General features: G+C 45.5%; 1 protein-coding gene across 8 annotated transcripts in view; it reads right to left on the bottom strand.

Annotated features, from left to right (window-relative positions):
- LOC126336504 (neutral ceramidase-like) overlaps positions 1–21988 on the bottom strand; it is a 489135-nt gene that overhangs the window by 267242 nt on the left and 199905 nt on the right. The gene's annotated exons all lie outside the window — the stretch shown is intronic.

Here is a 21988-nt window from a genome sequence, read left to right as displayed (position 1 = left end):
TTTGTTTGACAATTTCTCTGACGTTTCGCCAACATGAGAGGTTGGCCTTGTCAAAGTTCACTCTACATTGCTAGTGGTGGAGTGAAATCGAGCTCGCGGCCGCTGATTATATGCACCTGGCACGCCACGTCCGATGGTTTCTCCGTGGTTATTACCGCTGTGGTTCTTCCATTTACTATCTACATCGATCGTTCGCTGGAGCACAGGAATTCAGAACCATTTCATGTTGAGCGTTTCCTCTTTGTTGTTGAAGCTGCTATCACGTTTGTGGATATCTGTAGCTTCCCTGAATAAGTAGGTGTGGTCGCTCTTTAGCTACAGCAAGAACTTTCGTGTCGGCCAGTTTTATTTTGTGGCCCGCTTTCATACAACGCGTGATCCCGCCACAGCCAATTTCTTCACCTGCCCAAACCTGCTGTGCCACTTACGTTCGTTGATCCTGGTGTTGATTTTGAAACACCCCCTTACAAAAATTATGAATTACTGTGGTGATAAACCTCTATGTTATTTGATTTTCAAACAGCTGAGCAAAACGGAACGTACTGAGACATTTCTCCCTTTACTTATTCTGATCAACACCAAACTGACACACAATATTTTTAGACCAACGAAATCTGACTTTCAAAAATTCCTACAAAATAATGGCCCTGACTAACAATAGCCTGTACCTTTCATGAATCACTTACCTCACAAGAATCTTCGTTACTCGAACTACTGCAGTTCAGCGAGCGCCACTACTGCCAGCTAAATAAACGATTCTAACTACTGAAGGCACTAACTACTGATAGAGAATAAACAATGTATTTACCTTAATAATCTTCAATATATATATATATATATATATATATATATACGAATTCCAACAACGCAAACCAGCCACAGACTGCACACAGCACAGTCAGTGATTTTCATACAGAGCGCTACGTGACGTTACCAACATAAAAACCTAAACAGCCTACTTACGATTCATCGTCTATTCATGAACCTCATACACGGCTTGCTCCTGGCATTTCAAGTGGATTCTCTTTCTCCTTTGCCGATCTGAGACACTCTTTGATCTTCTTTGCCGGTTTATAAATAGTCCTTACGTCGGGTATGCGCAATTCACTGCCGATTCTATCCGTCACTCTGGGGAATGTATGGCAGAAAGGCCCCACTCGAAATTTCTTCTTCCAATATGTGAGTTCGCCGCGTGTTTGATTTAGCGACTCTTTTCATGTAACTCGTAAAGTACTCATTGCTCCTCAGAAAGTTTCCTAAGTGTTGCGTTGACGTCTGGTATGTTTCGGGTCACATATTCGACTTGCGCCTATCACGAACATGTTTATTATGCCTTTTTTCGGACTCGGTTGGTGATTCGACAGTTTGTGCATGAATCGGTCTGTATGAGACCGTTTTCTAAATACGCTGTGTCCTAGGTTTTCACCATCTGTCGTAACCAACACGTCTAGAAAGGGTAGTAGTTGATCGTTTGTAGGTAGCAAGGGGAGAACCGCACTGGGAATGCCAACGGAAGAGCCTTTGGACGTTGGCACGCCAGGTGCACATAATCTGCGGCCGTGAGCTCTACTCCAGCACCTTCACCGGTAACGGTGACTGGAGCTTTGACAATGCCAGCCTTTCGTGCTGGCGAAACGTCAGAAATTCATGAGACAATCGTCAGCCAAAGAATTCGAGGCAGAATCCAACACGTAATTTGCCAAGAAGTGGACGCGAAAATCTTATCAATTTTGACGCAAATCAAGTTTCCCGATTAACTGATACTTCAGTTTTCAAAATGAAATTGTTACTTGGCATTGAGAAAAGTCACGTGCAGCTGTACAACTCAGTGCTACAAGAGAAAGACTCATATCTCTGAACGGGGATTGTCTCCATGATGGAGAATTATATTGGAGTCACATAGAAGTCGATGAAGAGAAAGAAAAAATAACACTAACTCGAGCAATTGAAAACTTTCACGATTTTCCTCTTAAAATCTATCAACGCAACTTGCTGCATATACATTCCACGACCCACTTCACAGTGTGTGGCGGAGCATACTTCTGAAACCAATATTAGTCTGCCCCCCCCCCCCCCCCCTCCAACTTCCTAGTTCCCATTGTGAATGCTACACAGCCAGAACGACTGTCTTTCTCTGTTTTCCTCGAAGTGGACAATTACGCTCTCAACGTTTCTATAGTAAACCTCTCTGTGACACACAAAATCTCTTTTGCAGGGTCTGCCATTGGAATTTGTTGACAATCTCTGTAACGCTCTCGCGGTTGCTAAAGATGTGACGAAATGCGCCAGTCTTCGCTGGACCTTCTGTATCTCTTCTAGTGGTCCAGCTTCGTACGTATGGCAGATGGACGAGTAGTAAATAAAGAATCAGGCGATCTAGCATTTTGTGGGCCATTTGTTTCGTAAGTGAATTGCATTTTATTAAGATTCCTCCAATGAATCTCAGCCTGACATCTGTTTTGTGCGGCCGTTCCACTTTAGACATATCTGGTTGCTTACTACTACATATTTAACCAGTGTTGCTTTTACAATGCTCTCGATGGTTCCGTAGTATAGGGGTATCGTCTTCGATTTTGACTAGCAACCAAACCGTCCTCGTTCCCAGGCTCGAATCCCACCACTGCTTAAATTCTTGAATAAAATTCATCAGCAATGGCCACATACTGCTAGCGGCATAAGATGCCACCCTCGTTCTGCCAAAGACCTTGTCAAAGAGCGGAGGAGCGGGCAGAGGTTCAGAGCACTATCGTGTCCTTGGGTTGGGAAACTGCCCCTTAAAGGTGGGTGTCTCAGCTAAGGTCAACGGCATGAGGATGCAGAAGCACTGGAAACCACTGCATTAAAGACACATAATGGAGATCCACAGGACAGGTTGCCTGCAACCGAAGAAGTGTCGTGATGATATCTCCACAGGCAAAATATTCCGGACTGGTTCTTCATTCGGATCTTCGGATGGGGACTACCAAGGGGAAGATGACCACGAGGAAGATTGAATAACCAACGAAAGGATAATGTTCTTCGAGTAGAGGCGTGGAATGTGAAAAGTTTGAAAGTAACTGGGAGGCTAGAAAATATGAAAAGGTAAATCTTAGGCTCAATCTGAATATGGTGGGGATAAGTGACGAGAAAAGAAGATGAGGATTTCTGGTCAGATGAGAACAAACAGGGTAATATCAACAGCAGGGGAAAGTGCTATAGCGGGAGTCATGTCCAGGAACAGTGACGCATCTTACCGAAGTTACTTTGTCGGTTAAGTTTTGCACACCAGTGTACGTTCTAAACCAGGGATGTACAACCCGAAGCCCAAAGCAAGTATCAATGTCGCCCAAGAAGTGAGTACATATCACAGAAACAGGGAAAAAAAGGTTTTCTTGAAATTACTTCTCCTTTTATGTTAAGTTACGATAAACTGAATATTTTAAAGTTGCACACGGTGCTGCTATTCGCTCACCGCTCCCCCACTTTTCTTTCTTTGTTTCTCGGAGGTTATTGTCAGGGTTAAGTGCGCACCAAGAATACTCGTCTTCTTCCAAAGCGGCCCAGGTAAGGTAAGAGGTTGGACTCGTCTACTGTAAACAACAATGGCTCTGTAACAATTCTATGGCGTACCCCGGGAGCAATTTTTACATTACCTTTTGAAAGCTGTATGTGCCACAGAAATGACAGTGAACTACTTCTGTAGTTAGTGATAACTGAGTCCTATGCAATTGGTATGAATTTTATGCCTCAGAAAACAATTTGGGAACGCTACCTCACTCGTAAAGTTTAGGAGAAGTAGTCTCTCTGGCCGGGGTGGTTGAGCGGTTCTAGGCGCTACAGTCTGGAACCACGCGACCGCTACGGTCGCAGGGTCGTTCCTGCTTCGGGCATGGATGTGTGTGACGTCCGTAGGTTAGTTAGGTTTCAGTAGGTCAAAGACTAGGAGACTGATGTCCTCAGAAGTTAAGTCCCATAGTGCTCAGAGCCATTTGAAGTAGTCTCTCTCTCTCTCTTTCAGACCCACTCTCTCTCTCTCTCTCTCTCTCTCTCTCTCTCTCTCTCACACACACACACACACACACACACTCACACACACACACACACATACACAATATAGCGCAATTGAAAATAAGGTTAGAGCGGCTATCATTTGAATGTTAACGAGCAAATAGTGATTCAGCAATATAGTGATCCAGAATTTAACAAGTGTTAACTTTTTGTTTACTTCACCTAGCTGTCCGAATGACTATGTTTCCTCAGTTCTGTAATCACTAACTTTAAACACCAAAGAATTATTAAGCTATCAGGATGATACCATAAGCTGCATCATTTTCACTTAACATCATACTAATGTGTGACGTCACTACGCATAATATTTAGTATGCAGTGGCAGTCGAAATAGCACCTGTCGAACTGTCTGCGTCTGTAACCCGATTGCATGGTAAAAGTAACTCCTTCTTACTTATGTTTTATGCTGCGACTAAATATGTATACGCCGAAGTATTCTCGGACCTTGTGTCGGGTGATACAACATAGTTGAGGCCGTAGAAAGTGGCACTACATTATGTCTAAGTAAGAAAGAATGATTTTGTTTGGATCGTTATTATGCAGAAGGAATTTGGTTCATAAGCATATATATTGCTATCTAAACACACGGAATTAGTTAACAAGTCTACCTGCGACCTCAAAACCGCAGAGATAAGTTCAGTTTCACAATCAGTAATAGGAATACTACGTTCCCAGAGCGAGAATTTTAAAAAAAGTAGTTTTTAATGTAGTTTTTAATTTTCGAGTTTATGTTACTTTGAATCAGAAGGATAACGGATTGGAAAAGTGATGTACGGCGCTGTGATCAGCTTCTATTCAACCAAGTTTTCGAAACTATGAGATTCCATTTTACCGAGCGGATGAACAACGCGTGCTTAAACTCAGTGAAATCGCGACCAAAGGGTGCAGAAATTTATCCAGTAGACCTCTAAATAACATACATAACAAATAATTGAAATGATCTCACCCAACTCTATAACAACTGTAGGATCTCGACACCAGCTCAGATTGTCTCCAGGCAAACTTAATGTTTCTTCCAAGTCGTAACACCGAACAGAACCCATCCAAATGCAGTACCACGTACGGAAATCATCAACATCAGAACACAGAATGGGAATGTTAATTCAAACAAAGACTTCGTCGCGGCTTTCAACCAGCGAAGGCTTTCCAACAGATAAACTAACTAGCCAGTGATGCGACGTTGCCTCAGCAACCATGCAAAGTGTTTGCTCGAAGAGCTTATATCGATTAATCGAAGCTGAAAATAAGGACTGAAGATTGCAAAGATAACTGTTGCTATCTACTAGAAGGTGAAGCAATTGGCGAATTAATAGGCAATTTTCACTATGATGTTGTGATTTACAATCCATGTGCAAGCCTCTTTATCTCCGAATAACCACTGCAACCTACATCCTCCTGAATTTGTACTCATCTCTTGGTCTCCCTGTATGACTCTTCCCCCCCGCACCTTGGTAATTCCAGTGACGTAGCACGTGAAAATTGCTGGATTTGGACGGGTTACTCCTGTAACTGAAATATCAGATCTGAAAATGGTTCTGAATGAACCGAAACCGGTCATATGAATAAAAAAAATTGCAATCAAGACGGATTTTAAGTAACATTATGATTCCAGTGGAAATTGACATATTGATAAAAAAAAGTGTGCCAGAAAATAATTTTCTTTTATTAGCACACTGCATACTTCAAAAATTAAAAAAATCCGCATTGAACGAAGGAAATTCAGTGTAGAAATAACTCCCCAAGTCAATCCTTGACGAAAATTATAATCAGAGAACGCTTCAGTATCATCCAGAAGCACCTCCTAGTTATGGAGTACAGAAATGGGACCTCTGCTCAGACCACCTACCACTGATTTGCACATGGGTCCACGAACACCTCGATCGAATGTCTAGAATATTGTTGATGTCAAACACAACCAGATTGCGTACCGCTACGTAACGTATAACGTTAGACACCACAGTCAACATTGACTAAACACACTCCAACAATTTATATTTTACGTTTGTTTATGTTCCCTTTTACGGTGTTTCTTCTACCTATAGAATATCAAAAGAATATCATAACCTTATAAACAGAAAAACGTTATTACGCGTGAGGAAATTATCGACGATTCGTTGCAAATGAGAGTGACGCTACCAGCCACGGAAACGCGTCTTGACGGTAGAAGAATTCTAGTCCCACTAGGGAAGAAATCTTGCTGTGAAGGCAAACAAATCCAGGGTTTTGAAGAAAACGACCGACTTTGCGGATGGCTATGCTTTTAACAGCCAGCATAACTGTGTTGATCTGCACAGTTTTGAGGAGGATAATCTTTGTTCTTTAGGTCAGCAGACATCGACTTCTTTTAACGGCAGAAACGTCTCTGGCGTAGTCACGCGCAAAAGACCGTTCAAACTTCGCGCAAACGACTCCCTTACGGCGTAAAATGTCATCTTGGCGAACATTACTAATTTATGAATAACCTTTAGACTAACAAAAATTGTGGAGCATAGCTCTACACTGGGACATCATAAGTGCCAATTTGGTATCGTTCCTCCATCCTCGCAACACTTATATAATCACGAATCAAATCATAGTGAAAATTAATTGGTTCATATACGAATGTCAGTGCTGGCCTCAAAGTCTTGTTGATATCTAGTTAATCCATTTCTGATGTGGCGATAACACTCTGCCACCTCTGGCGTGCGTGGCATCACAAGTACAGAAGCCAAAGGTAACCCGCATAAAGTGGAAAAGACATGAAGAAGAAGGAAACACTCCTGAAAGTGGGTCATTAAATGGCTACTTTTCTGACTATGTAGTGATAGCTGAATATCAGTTCCAGTGCCCGACTCAGGTCTAAATTTCCTGATCTTGGCGAGCACAACAGCCTTGACCATTTCCTTCAATTTCAGTTATGCTCTCACTTCAAAATATTATTTGGTGGTTCCAAAATGGTTCAAATGGCTCTGAGCACTATGGGACTTAACATCTGAGGTCATCAGTCCCCTAGAACTTAGAAATACTTAAACCTAACTAACCTAAGGACATCACACACATCCATGCCCGAGGCAGGATTCGAACCTACGACCGTGGCTGTCGCGGGGTTCCGGACTAAAGCGCCTAGAACCGCTCGGCCACCCCGGCCGGCTTATTTGGTGGGTTAGTATGTATATATTCCTAAACTCTGTTACTGTATTCCTACATTCTGTATGGGGGACGGTCGTTCATAGCATCATTTTCACCCTTCATTTTAGTGCCAAACTGTGCAGCAGACAATAAAAGTTTTGGAACCGACGTGTCGATACAAGACGTGTAAGACGAGTAGAAACCCAGACGAGAAGCAAAGCTTCATTTTCATTAATATTTTTTTAAAAAAATGGTTCAAATAGCTCTGAGCACTATGGGACTTAACATCGATGGTCATCAGTCCCCTAGAACTTAAAACTACTTAAACCTAACTAACCTAAGGACGTCACACAACACCCAGCCATAACGAGGCAGAGAAAATCCCTAACCCCGCCGGGAATTGAAGCAGGGAACCCCGGCGTGGGAAGCGAGAACGCTACCGCAAGACCACGAGATGCGGGCTAATATCTTTACCCACGCTTCCGTACACTACTGCCAGAGGTTCCAGTTCGCGATTCGTGGTAATAACACGACTGAGGTGAAAGGGTCGATTGGGAATTTCTCCTGTTATGTGTTCGAAAATGATAGGTGGGACCTCAGTGACAATGGAAGTTTGCCTCAGGCCTGACGGAGTGCGAAGATTGCTAGAATGCCCCATAGATGCAACTAGTCGATGATATGAGGCAGTAGCAGATAGACATAGATTTAAGTCCTGTGTACTCGCTTGAAATTCTACAGCGGGCACTGTGATGTCGTCCACGAACTCTCCTAGGCTCTATTCGCGACCCTTCTGTGGCTGCCCATTTAACTAAAAACTCGTCACCTGAATCTGTTGCAGGTTACAAATTGACCCTGAAAGGGGCCGCAGTAACGTATTGGAGTATGTATCAAGTAGTGTTGTACACGCGTATGGCTTTAGAATCTTTGAAGACGGTACACTGGCTGGTCAACGTCAAGGTGACACTGTACTCCTTCCCCACATGCATCTCTTCAGGCTGCATTCTCCTCTGATTTCATTTTTATGGATGACAATGCGCAACCGCATGGAACGGCGCACGTGGAGGAACTCTTTGAACGAGAGGCTATTCGGCGAATGGACTCACCTGCCCGTCCCCCCGACTTAAATGCCATAGATCACGCGTGGAATACACTGGGGAGACGTACTGCAGCGGCCGGCCGGAGGTGGCCGAGCGGTTCTAAGCGCTACAGTCTGGAACCCCGCGACCGCTGCGGTCGCAGGTTCGAATCCTGCTTCGGGCATGGATGTGTGTGGTGTCCTTAGGTTAGTTAGGTTTACTTAGTTCTACGTTCTAGGGGACTGATGACCTCAGAAGTTACGTCCCATAGTGCTTATAGCTTTTTGAACGTATTGCAGCGCGTCCACATGCACAAACAACCACCCAACAGTTGTCTGAAGGCGCTGGTAGATTATGATGATGATGATGATGATGATGATGATGTTTGGTTTGTGGGGCGCTCAACTGCGCGGTTATCAGCGCCCGTACAAATTCCCAACCATTGCTCACCCCAATCTTGCCACTTTCATGAATGATGATGAAATGAGGACAACACAAACACCCAGTCATCTTGAGGCAGGTGAAAATCCCTCACCCCGCCGGGAATGGCGCTGGTGCAGAAATAAAGTGCTCTGCCATAAGGCCTTCTTACGAATCTGGTGGCCAACATCGCAGGACGCAGCACAGCATACACTGCCGTGCGTGAGGATCACACAAAATGTTCAGAAACGTGTCCAGCCTTTTGCAATGTCCAGGAGGCTCTTAAAAACAGCGGTGACTTCTGTGTAATTATTGTTCTTGAATCAAAGTATCGTTTCTGTTCGTATCACCTCGTACACTCCTGGAAATTGAAATAAGAACACCGTGAATTCATTGTCCCAGGAAGGGGAAACTTTATTGACACATTCCTGGGATCAGTTACATCACATGATCACACTGACAGAACCACAGGCACATAGACACAGGCCACAGAGCATGCACAATGTCGGCACTAGTACAGTGTATATCCACCTTTCGCAGCAATGCAGGCTGCTATTCTCCCATGGAGACGATCGTAGAGATGCTGGATGTAGTCCTGTGGAACGGCTTGCCATGCCATTTCCACCTGGCGCCTCAGTTGGACCAGCGTTCCTGCTGGACGTGCAGACCGCGTGAGACGACGCTTCATCCAGTCCCAAACATGCTCAATGGGGGACAGATCCGGAGATCTTGCTGGCTAGGGTAGTTGACTTACACCTTCTAGAGCACGTTGGGTAGCACAGGATACATGCGGACGTGCATTGTCCTGTTGGAACAGCAAGTTCCCTTACCGGTCTAGGAATGGTAGAAAGATGGGTTCGATGACGGTTTGGATGTACCGTGCACTATTCAGTGTCCCCTCGACGATCACCAGAGGTGTACGGCCAGTGTAGGAGATCGCTCCCCACACCATGATGCCAGGTGTTGGCCCTGTGTGCCTCGGTCGTATGCAGTCCTGATTGTGGCGCTCACCTGCACGGCGCCAAACACGCATACGACCATCATTGGCACCTAGGCAGAAGCGACTCTCATCGCTGAAGACGACACGTCTCCATTCGTCCCTCCATTGACGCCTGTCGCAACACCCCTGGAGGCGGGCTGCACTATGTTGGGGCGTGAGCGGAAGACGGCCTAACGGTGTGCGGGACCGTAGCCCAGCTTCATGGAGACGGTTGCGAATGGTCCTCGCCGATACCCCAGGAGTAACAGTGTCCCTAATTTGCTGGGAAGTGGCGGTGCGGTCCCCTACGGCACTGTGTAGGATCCTACGGTCTTGGCGTGCATCCGTGTGTCGCTGCGGTCCGGTCCCAGGTCGACGGGCACGTGCACCTTCCGCCAACCACTGGCGACAACATCGATGTACTGTGGAGACCTCACGCCCCACGTGTTGAGCAATTCGGCGGTACGTCCACCGGGCCTCCCGCATGCCCACTATACGCCCTCGCTCAAAGTCCGTCAACTGCACATACGGTTCACGTCCACGCTGTCGCGGCATGCTACCAGTGTTAAAGACTGCGATGGAGCTCCGTATGCCACGGCAAACTGGCTGGCACTGACGGCGGCGGTGCACAAATGCTGCGCAGCTAGCGCCATTCGACAGCCAACACCGCGGTTCCTGGTGTGTCCGCTGTGCTGTGCGTTTGATCATTGCTTGTACAGCCCTCTCGCAGTGTCCGGAGCAAGTATGGTGGGTGTGACACACCTGTGTCAATGTGTTCTTTTTTCCATTTCCAGGAGTGTATTTACTTAACGCTACCAACGAACAGTTCGACAGCCAATGTTATTCGAAGTTACAAGGTCTTTTCAGTGGTGGAGCTCACGTTTAAGCATATCATTGCTCTTCACAAAAGTTTTATTTCGACAAGATGTGATAGTACTTCAGTACTGTTTCCGGTGGTGACTTTAAATTCGCTTTTTCTCTTATATGGGCTGTGATTATGCCACATCTGGGAGCCAGCTTTTAGTACTTTAAATTCGAGGACATTACGAAAACAACCATTCCATCACACACAGGCCAAATAGAGTGCAAATTATAAGAGAAAAGGCAAAGAGCGACGTTTGCCACTCGCAATGCGGACGACATGAAGCTGACACTGGAGAGAGTGTGTGTTGCGAGAGTGACCATAACGTTGAAAGTCTATAATGGAGTGTGGATGAAACAGGATTGCAAACGCGGCGTTGCAAAGAAGTGGAAGGATGGGTGTTGGACCAAAAAGCAACAGAGAGAATTCTGAAACACTGGACGGAGCAAGCACGTGCTCTCTCGTGCGGCAAGTAAAGCTGAAAGCCTGAGTGCTGGAGCCTAGCAGGGGGGGGGGGGGGGGGGTATGGAGGGAGAGCTGAAGGGGTTCTAGTCGCAGTTTTTGGACCTCCCAAGCCGTGTGCGAGAGTCGCAGATCCATCGTGGCGTCCGGGAAGTACGCCGTCGCCAGATGACCAATTTTCGTAATTTGTTGATTACTGTTTGACATAAAGGGTCTTAGTTAATGAAGTTTTAAGACAGGAGCCTGCTGTGAAAGCATCAAAGTGACGAAATGGATAACGCCGCAGGGAAGCAGCGCAATCAAGAGAAGAAACTATCTGGAAGTGTCTTAGTTAGGAACGTAAATGTATCAAAATTTTTCGTCACCTGAAATTAATATGTATCAGTTCAACAGTACGATCAACTTGATTAATTATCTATACTCTACATGTCCCCCCCATGAACCATGGACCTTGCCGTTGGTGGGGAGGCTTGCGTGCCTCACCGATACAGATGGCCGTACCGTAGGTGCAACCACAACGGAGGGGTATCTGTTGAGAGGCCAGACAAACATGTGGTTCCTGAAGAGGGGCAGCAACCTTTTCAGTAGCTGCAGGGGCAACAGTCTGGATAATTGACCGATCTGGCCTTGTGACACTAACCAGAACGGCCTTGCTGTGCTCGTACTGCGAACGGCTGAAAGCAAGGGGAAACTACAGCCGTAATTTTTCCCGATGCCATGCAGCTTTACTGTATGTTTAAATGATGATGGCGTCCTCTTGGCTAAAATATGCCGGAGGTAAAATAGTCCCCCATTCGGATCTCCGGGCGGGGACTACTCAGGAGGACGTCATTATCAGGAGAAAGAAAACGGGCGTTCTACGGATCGGAGCGTGGAATGTCAGATCCGTTAATCGGGCAGGTAGGTTAGAAAATTTAAAAAGGGAAATGGATAGGTTAAAGTTAGATATAGTGGGAATTAGTGAAGTTCGGTGGCAGGAGGAACAAGACTTCTGGTCAGGTGAATACAGGGTTATAAATACAAAATCAAATAGGGGTAATGCAGGAGTAGGTTTAATAATGAGTAAAAAAAATAGGAGTGCGGGTAAGCTACTACAAACAGCATAGTGAACGCATTATTGTGACCAAGATAGACACAAAGCCCATGCTTACTACAGTAGTACAACTATATGTGCCAACTAGCCCCCCAGATGAAGAAACTGAAGAAATGTATGATGAGATAAAAGAAATTATTCAGGTAGTGAAGGGAAATGAAAATTTGATAGTCCTGGGTGACTGGAATTCGTCAGTAGGAAAAGGGAGAGAAGGAAACATAGTGGGTGAATATGGTTTGGGGCTAAGAAATGAAAGAGGAAGCCGTCTGGTAGAATTTTGCACAAAGCATAACTTAATCATAGCTAACACTTGGTTCAAGACTCATAAAAGAAGGTTGTATACATGGGAGAATCCTGGAGATAGATTATATAATGGTAAGGCAGAGATTTAAGAATCAGGTTTTAAATTGTAGGAAATTTCAAGGGGCAGATGTGGACTCTGACCACAATCTATTGGTTATGACCTGTGGATTAAAACTGAAGAAACTGCAAAAAGGTGGGAATTTAAGGACATGGGATCTGGATAAGCTGAAAGAACCAGAGGTTGTACAGAATTTCAAGGAGAGCATAAGGGAACAATTGACAGGAATGGGGGAAAGAAACACAATAGAAGACGAATGGGTAGCTCTGAGGGATGAAGTAGTGAAGGGAGCAGAGGATAAAGTAGGTAAGAAGACGAGGGCTGCTAGAAATCCTTGGGTAACAGAAGAAATATTGAATTCAATTGATGAAAGGAGAAAATATAAAAATGCAGTAAATGAAGCAGGCAAAAAGGAATACAAACTTCTCAAAAATGAGATCGACAGGAAGTGCAAAATGGCTAAGCAGGGCTGGCTAGAGGACAAATGTAAGGATGTAGAAGCTTATCTCACTAGGGGTAATATAGATACTGCCTACAGGAAAATTAAAGAGACCTTTGGAGAAAAGAGAACCACTTGTATGAATATCAAGAACTCAGATGGCAACCCAGTTCTAAGCAAAGAAGGGAAGGCAGAAAGGTGGGAGGAATATATAGAGGGTTTATACAAGGGCGATGTACGTCAGGACAATATTATAAAAATGGAAGAGGATGTACACTCCTGGAAATGGAAAAAATAACACATTGACACCGGTGTGTCACACCCACCATACTTGCTCCGGACACTGCGAGAGGGCTGTACAAGCAATGATCAAACGCACAGCACAGCGGACACACCAGGAACCGCGGTGTTGGCCGTCGAATGGCGCTAGCTACGCAGCATTTGTGCACCGCCGCCGTCAGTGTCAGCTAGTTTGCCGTGGCATATGGAGCTCCATCGCAGTCTTTAACATTGGTAGCATGCCGCGACAGCGTGGACGTGAACCATATGTGCAGTTGACGGACTTTGAGCGAGAGCGTATAGTGGGCATGCTGAAGGCCCGGTGGACGTACCGCCGAATTGCTCAACACGTGGGGCGTGAAGTCTCCACAGTACATCGATGTTGTCGCCAGTGGTCGGCGGAAGGTGCACGTGCCCGTCGACCTCGGACCGGACCGCAGCGACACACGGATGCACGCCAAGACCATAGGATCCTACGCAGTCCGTAGGGGACCGCACCGCTACTTCCCAGCAAATTAGGGACACTGTTGCTTCTGGGGTATCGGCGAGGACCATTCGCAACCGTCTCCATGAAGCTGGGCTACGCTCCCGCACACCGTTAGGCCGTCTCCCGCTCACGCCCCAACATAGTGCAGGCCGCCTCCAGTGGTGTCGCGACAGGCGTCAATGGAGGGACGAATGGAGACGTATCGTCTTCAGCGATGAGAGTGGCTTCTGCCTTGGTGCCATTGATGGTCGTATGCGTGTTTGGCGCCGTGCAGGTGAGCGCCACAATCAGGACTGCATGCGACCGAGGCAAACAGGGCCAACACCCGGCATCATGGTGTGGGGAGCGATCTCCTACACTGGCCGTACACCTCTGGTGATCGTCGAGGGGACACTGAATAGTGCACAGTACATCCAAACCGTCATCGAACCCATCGTTCTACCATTCCTAGACCGGCAAGGAAACTTGCTGTTCCAACAGGACAACGCACGTCCACATGTATCCCGTGACACCCAACGTGCTCTAGAAGGTGTAAGTCAACTACCCTGGCCAGCAAGATCTCCGGATCTGTCCCCCATTGAGCATGTTTGGGACTGGATGAAGCGTCGTCTCACGCGGTCTGCACGTCCAGCAGGAATGCTGGTCCAACTGAGGCGCCAGGTGGAAATGGCATGGCAAGCCGTTCCACAGGACTACATCCAGCATCCCTACGATCGTCTCCATGGGAGAATAGCAGCCTGCATTGCTGCGAAAGGTGGATATACACTGTACTAGTGCCGACATTGTGCATGCTCTGTTGCCTGTGTCTATGTGCCTGTGGTTCTGTCAGTGTGATCATGTGATGTATCTGACCCCAGGAATGTGTCAATAAAGTTTCCCCTTCCTGGGACAATGAATTCACGGTGTTCTTATTTCAATTTCCAAGAGTGTAGATGAAGACGAAATGGGAGATAAGATACTACATGAGAGTTTGACAGAGTAAAATAACTGATGATGGTCGAAGTAGAGAGGATATAAAATGTAGACTGGCAATGGCAAGGAAAGCGTTTCTGAAGAAGAGAAATTTGTTAACATCGAATATAGATTTATGTATCAGGAAGTCGTTTCTGAAAGTATTTGTATGGAGTGTAGCCATGTATGGAAGTGAAACATGGACTATAATTAGTTTGGACAAGAAGAGAATAGAAGCTTTCGAAATGTGGTGCTACAGAAGAATGCTGAAGATAAGGTGGATAGATCGCATAACTATTGAGGAGTTATTGAATAGGATTGGCACAACTTGACTAGAAGAAGGAATCGGTTGGTAGGACATGTCCTGAGGCATCAAGGGATCACAAATTTAGCACTGGAGGGCAGCGTGGAGGATAAAAATCGTAGAGGGAGACCAAGAGATGAATACACTAAGCAGATTCAGAAGGATGTAGGTTTCAGTAGGTTCTGGGAAATGAAGAAACTACCACAGGACAGAGTAGCATGGAGAGCTGCATCAATCAAGTCTCACGACTGAAGACAACAACAACAACAACTTTACATGTTAAGTTAATTAACAGGTTTACCGGTTTTACGGTTCCGTACCACACCACAGTCAGTAAAAAATGGAACTCTTACTTGACCACTTTGTTGTTCGTCTGTCTGTCTAACTGACAGATACAGCCAATTTTTTTATACAATTTCACAAATCAAAACCTTTGGAGTTCTTCCCGTAACCTAGAATCACAAAATTATCAAAATGCGAGGTTTCATAGTACAAGTAAAGGAACAAATCCACAAATGGTTAATTTGCAATTATATCACGTAAAAAATATTTTTCTCATTCGTAAACTGTCTAAGATCTCAGAAACTACTGCCAGCATTTTGATCTTGTTTTCAGTAATAAGTGGAGTGATTTGCGTGCAAGGTCTGTGTATATAATCTACAAATATTTCGTGCTGATTGGCTGAGCTATGGTGGATAAGACCCCAGCCGCCATACAAACGATGCCTTTGCCATCTAGCGGTGAAAGGCGTAAGGCCGCCCGACTACCACACCATGGCCTTTTAAACTGCTAATTCTACATGCAAACTTTCCCTGACCATCTGAGCTTACGACATGTACAGCATCTGCAATGATTTAGAGCGAAGTGATAGAGGTAACTAAAGAAGAATTGCCCTTCCATTGTTTGGCCCATAAAATATCCCTTCAAACGTTCCGAAGAACAGTTCGACATATGTGTAACAACAAAAGCGCTAACCGGGTTGTACTGTTTTTTTCTCTGAAGACTTCCATAAAATGTTACCTGTAATTCTAATACGGAGGAGAGCAGACGAAGCCAACGCATTCGCAATTGCTCAGGAACGTAGAAAAATTAATAAAATAAATAGAATATTACATTAGTGATTACGAAACTAATAAATGAAACCAAGAACTGACACTACTGGCCATTAAAATCGCTACACCAAGAAGAAATGCAGATGATAAACGGGTATTCATTGTACAAATATATTATACTAGAAATGACATGTGATTACATTTTCACGCAATTTGGGCGCATAGATCCTTAGAAATCAGTACCCAGAACAACCACCTCTGGCCGTAATAACGGCCTTGATAAGACTGGGCATTCAGTCAAACAGAGCTTCGATGGCATGTACAGGTACAGCTGCCCACGCAGCTTCAACACGATACCACAGTTCATCAAGCTTAGTGACTGGAGTATTGTGACGAGACAGTTGCTTGGCCACCATTGATCAGACGTTTTCAATAGGTGAGAGATCTGAAGAATGTGCTGGCCAGGGCAGCAGTCGAACATTGTCTGTATCGAGAAAGGCACTTACAGGACCTGCAACATGCGGTCGTGCATTACCCTGCAGAAATGTAGGGTTTCGCAGGGATTGAATGAAGGGTAGAGCCACGGGTCGTAACACATCTGAAATGTAACGCCCACTGTTCAAAGTGCCGTCAATGCCAACAAGAGGTGACCCAGACGTGTAACCAATGGCACCTCATATCATCACGCCGGGTGATATGTCACAATGGCGATGCCGAACAGCAGCTTCTAATGTGCATTCACTGCGATGTCGCCAAACACGGATGCGACAATCATGATGCTGTAAACAGAACCTGGATTCATCCGAAAAAATTACGTTTTGCCATTCGTGCACCCAGGATCGTCGTTGAGTAAACCATCGCAGGCGCTCCTGTATGTGATGCAGCGTCAAGGGTAACCGCACCCATGGTCTCCGAGCTGATAGTCCATGCTGCTGCAAACGTCGTCGAACTGTTCGTGCAGATGGTTGTTGTCTTGCAAAGTCCCGAACTGTTGACTCAGGTATCGAGACGTGGCTGCACGATCCGTTACAACCATGCTGATAAGATGCCTGTCATCTCGACTGCTAGTGATACGAGGCCGCTGGGATCCAGCACGGCGTTCCGTATTACCCTCCTGAACCCACCGATTCCATATTCGGCTAACAGTCATTGGATCTCGGCCAACGCGAGCAGCGATGTCGCGATACGATAAACCGCAATACAACCTTTATCAAAGTCGGAATCGTGATGGTAAGTATTTCTCCTCCTTACACGAGACATCACAACAACGGTTCACCAGGCAATGCCGGTCAACTGCTATTTATGTATAAGAAATCGGTTGGCAATTTTCCTCATGTCAGCACGTCGTAGGTGTCACCACCGGCACCAACCTTGTGTGAATGCTCTGAAAAGCTAATCATTTGCATATCACAGCGTGTTCTTCCTGTCGTTTAAATGTAACGTCTGTAGCACGTCATCTTGGTGGTGTAACAATTTTAATGGCCAGTAGTGTACAATTAAAACATTTGCGGGAACGATATCTTGCCAGTGTCAGCTTCGATACGGGCAAAAACCGCCCAGGTTCTCGATTCTCCGGTTATATCTATTTAAGGAAGCCTCGATGCGCGACTCCTGTGGTGTCACCTTCAGACACCACACTTGCTAGGTGGTAGCCTTTAAATCGGCCGCGGTCCGGTAGTATACGTCGGACCCTCGTGTCGCCACTATCAGGGATTTTCGGACCGAGCGCCGCCACACGGCAAATCTAGAGAGACTTCCTAGCAATCGCCCAGTTGTACAATCAACTTTTCTAGCTATGATTCACTGCCTACTTACGTTCTCATTTGCCGAGAAGATAGTTTAGCGTACCCTTGAGCTACGTCATTTGCTACGACCTAGCAAGGCGCCATTATGAGTTACTATTGATATTGTGAACTATGTACCATCAACAGCGACGTTCGTCATTAATGGGTTAAAGTTAAGTATTTCACCAGCTACGTCCATTGTTACTAAATTCTAATTTCCTTGTCCTGCTCCAGACCTCACGCCAGCCTACGTGAGCTAAATCGCGTTCCTTTCGGCCTCCTCTAGTAACACGGTGGTGGCTCTCCTGACAACCACAAAAACTCCTACTTGCATTTGTCCTTTTTTTAATTTACTGTATTACCGACTATGCGACCAGACCCTTGTGCGTAGAAGATGTATGCCAGATCTGTCTAAGTACAAAAGGCCAGAAGATTAGTTATATTATTGGTGCCTAATAGTGGAAAAGGTGGTACGTCACCCTTCATTCTTTTAATCTAGGTCACCAGTGGCGTGATAACATCGACGATCACTGTAACACGCAATTACAGCCAAGTAATACAAAGTTATCGCTACAAGGTTGTTGTAGTTTTACGTAATATCAATGTAAAATTTATGTAAATATAGTATGCCCGTTAAGATAAAATTAATACCTGTGGTGTCACGAACAAGAGAAGAGCGGAGAGCGGAAAGATGGCGACAGACACGGAAGTACGTTAAAGGGCGATCGGATTATGTACTGGGAAAACACAAAGAGAAGAATAGAAGTCAAGACTAGCTTAATGGCGGACGACAGACCCAGCGTGACTGAACTGAACAACTAACTAGATCATGATTTGAACCTGTCTAAGAGGAGGTGAATGAGCAGTGTTTTACCGAGAGCGATGTTCCTTAAACATTATTGTTTAACGAGGTGAAATACTCATTTGGACTGTGAACTACAGACAAGCTGTAGAAAACTTACGATCTGTCTTTATCACAATCTTTGTATGTTACACGGACTTCCGTTAGCAACTAACTATTTATAACTATCTTTAAACTGCTGTAGGAGCATGGCAGGAGCATGTGGAAATTGAAGCACACTCCGCTTGTGAATTACATCTGCTGTGTGTATTGTTGTCATAAAATGTGTTTCACGCCATACCTCCATTAAATCTCATCCAGCAATTTTCTATGGAAAGAGAACAGCATTTTCTGCCACGGAGTTCATTTCTGTAATTGTACGCTAGAGAACAAAGTTTGTTTGTGAATTTATGAAGTTCGAAGAAGGACCAGAAGAAATCTTGCCACCATCCTGGTGAGCAGCATCGACGCAGTCAGAGATCACGTCATCCTGCTTGTTCTTCCACCAACTGCAGGAGAGAACATTTTTCCGCAATTGAGACATATCATTTGGTGCCTTTCCCCTCTCCCACTCCATCCACCGGCTGACATTATTGGGCTGTTCCTTATTTTTCGTCAGTCCTCTGACTGGTTTGTTGCGGTCTGACAGGAATTTCTCTACCGTGCCAACCTCTTCACTCCAAAGTAGCACTTGCAGGAAGCGTCTTAAGTATTTGTTAGATATATGGGGCGTAAAAAAACTACGTAGACAAAATTTAGAGTGTTTTCCACGAGATAGAAGGAAATACTTTATTATATGACAAAATTGTCACATGGGCACCGTTTTCCTGTAGGAAGTCTGTTAAGACTTTGACGTTAGGGCTGTTCAGAGATGGTGTTCAGACTACCGGGTGATGCATATTGCTTTAGAAATGTTGATGAACATGTCGTCCGTTTACATTAATGCACAACTGGAATGTGCACTCTAATGTTTTGCGAATAGCGGCGGCGACTTCAGGCAAATGAGCATCCACATCTTCTGCAGTGTCTATCGGTGTCTCGTGTTTTGCGAATAGCGGCGGCGACTTCAGGCAAATGAGCATCCACATCTTCTGCAGTGTCTATCGGTGTCTCGTACACCAAACCCTTGGTACTGTTACCTCCCCCCACCCCCACCCCCGCACAAAAAGAAATGCTTAGGAGTGAGGTCGGGACAGTGTGGTGGTCACGGTCTTGGTCCACCTCTCCCAACCCAACAACTGGGGACATATTCCGACTGTCAGACATGGCTACCTTGCTGTTGAGTATTCCTTCCTTTGTGAAGATAGCCTCGTCAGTAACTGGAGAGCCCGTTTGTAATGGGATGTTTACAAACTGCCATAGGTGCCGTTGGCAGAGTTCCACACGCTGGAGAAAGTTGTCGGCTGATACGTCTTGTACCTCCAGAAATTTGAATGGATGCGTATCCGGCTCGCGCGGGACGTTCCACGCATTGGCGTTCGAGGTACCGGAAGGTCATAATTACAGTGCAGTCGTAACACAGTGTGGGCGAATCGTGGTAGACGTTTTAACGCGTTAGTGCGAAGCCGATTTATGCTGGGAAAAAAATTGGCCCAGTTTTGGGCACCAGTTGTAAATCTGCCGCTGTGAATGCAAGAGGGACGTATAGTTGGGTTTCCATATCTAATGGATTAGGAAGGGGACGTGGGCAGAAAAGATCAAATAAGGGACAAAGGCATAATGTTGTTTCCATTATTTTGACGAGATGCTAATCAACAGTTGTTCGCAGCAGTTCCTGTGGAACCTCAGCAACGTATTTCTGTATACAGTCCTTCAGATAAGGTAGAGATCGAACGTGTCCCTGGTAAACGCGTCTTTCTAGATATCTGCAATGCCAGAAGTTACATATATTCAGATCAGGTGATCTTGCAGGCCATGCATCTTGAAAAGCTCTAGAGGTAACACGTTCGTGGAAGGTTGTATCAAGCAGATCTTCACTGGGCGAGCGACGTGAGGCGTTGCACTATCTTGCATGAAAACAGTGATCTCCACAAACATGCACTCTTCCAAAGCAGGAATCACATGCTGTACAAGGAGGTCTCGAAATGTGCAGACGTCACGGTACACATGACAGGCCCTCTCTATGTGCTCTCTTTGAAGAAGAACGGACCGAGAATAAATGTGCTTGTAAATCCACATGACACATTAAAATATGAAACTGGAATTATATTAATACCTTCAGCTGCTGGCGGGCCTTGATATATATCAACGGAGATAGGTGAAAATATGTGCCCCGACGGGGACTCGAACTTGGGATCACCTGCAGAGGCGTGCGCGAGATAGTCCCTGCAGTCGCACTATCCTCTGTGCCCTCAGTGGCTCAGATGGATAGTGCATCTGCCATGTAAGCAGGAGATCCCGAGTTCGAGTCCTGGTCTGGGCACACATTTTCACCAGTCCCCGTTGATATATATCAACACTAGTTAGCAGCTAAAGGTATGAATATAATTCCAATTTCGTTCTAGACGGCTGCAGGTCATCAGTGGTGTCTGTTCTTGCGGACATATCCGAAAGCACAGATACCGTATCCATATGTATACATCCAAATGTGGCGAGTGCAACGGCTCTTCGTGTGCAACGCGCGGTTTAAAACAGTAGCTTACCCCAAACTCGGCAGTTGCGTGTATTCACTGCACCCTGTGGTGTAAAATATGTCACGTCGGTCCATAGAACACAGAGCGGCATTTGTCATCGATCCCCGTCAAAAACGGAAGGGCACATTCAGAACGTCGCTGCGGATCTTGAGGTGTCATTTTCTGCTAGATCTTGTGCGGGTACCAGTGGAAAATAGAGCGAAAACTTTCTGTATTGTTGACCATGCGATGAACAATTCTCGTGACACTGCACGAGCACTAGCACTAACCCGGAAAAGTGCTGCATGGTCAGTTACATCAAAAGCAACCTGATCAGAAAAATCCACCGGGATCGGACGCCTTCCTCTTCCAGGTGTCACACCAAGCTGACCCATGTTTTCATTATTCTTCAAACCATTTAATGCCATACGACCTCTCGTCAAACCATCCAGTCTGCGACACTCTCTCAGTGCAGCAATGTAATTGCTGCCGTTAACATAAAACAGTTTCACTAAAGCGAGGTGGTCTCTCTTCTCGATAGCCACACTGTTCAATCACGTTAAGGCTTGTCAAACAAACGCGTGGTTGTCATACTGTTATACAAGCAGCGTATATCGCCAGATTTGCACCTGGTGGCCACAATCGAAACCAGTTTGTTTTCCAGCGTAAATCGGTTCTGCGTTAAAGAATTAGCATATCTACCAAGTTTCTCTGGCATACGATAATTACAATCCACACTTAACCTCCGAAAGTAGCTGTACTTTAATTATAACCACGTGGTATTCAGTTCCTCAGATATGGGTAACGTGATGGCGTTGGGGGTTATCCTAA

The sequence above is a fragment of the Schistocerca gregaria genome, chromosome 2, assembly GCF_023897955.1.
Source record: "Schistocerca gregaria isolate iqSchGreg1 chromosome 2, iqSchGreg1.2, whole genome shotgun sequence".
NCBI classification, from domain to species: domain Eukaryota; kingdom Metazoa; phylum Arthropoda; class Insecta; order Orthoptera; family Acrididae; genus Schistocerca; species Schistocerca gregaria.
Note: the sequence above shows the minus strand (reverse complement) of the source record. Positions and strands in the feature narration are given on the sequence as shown.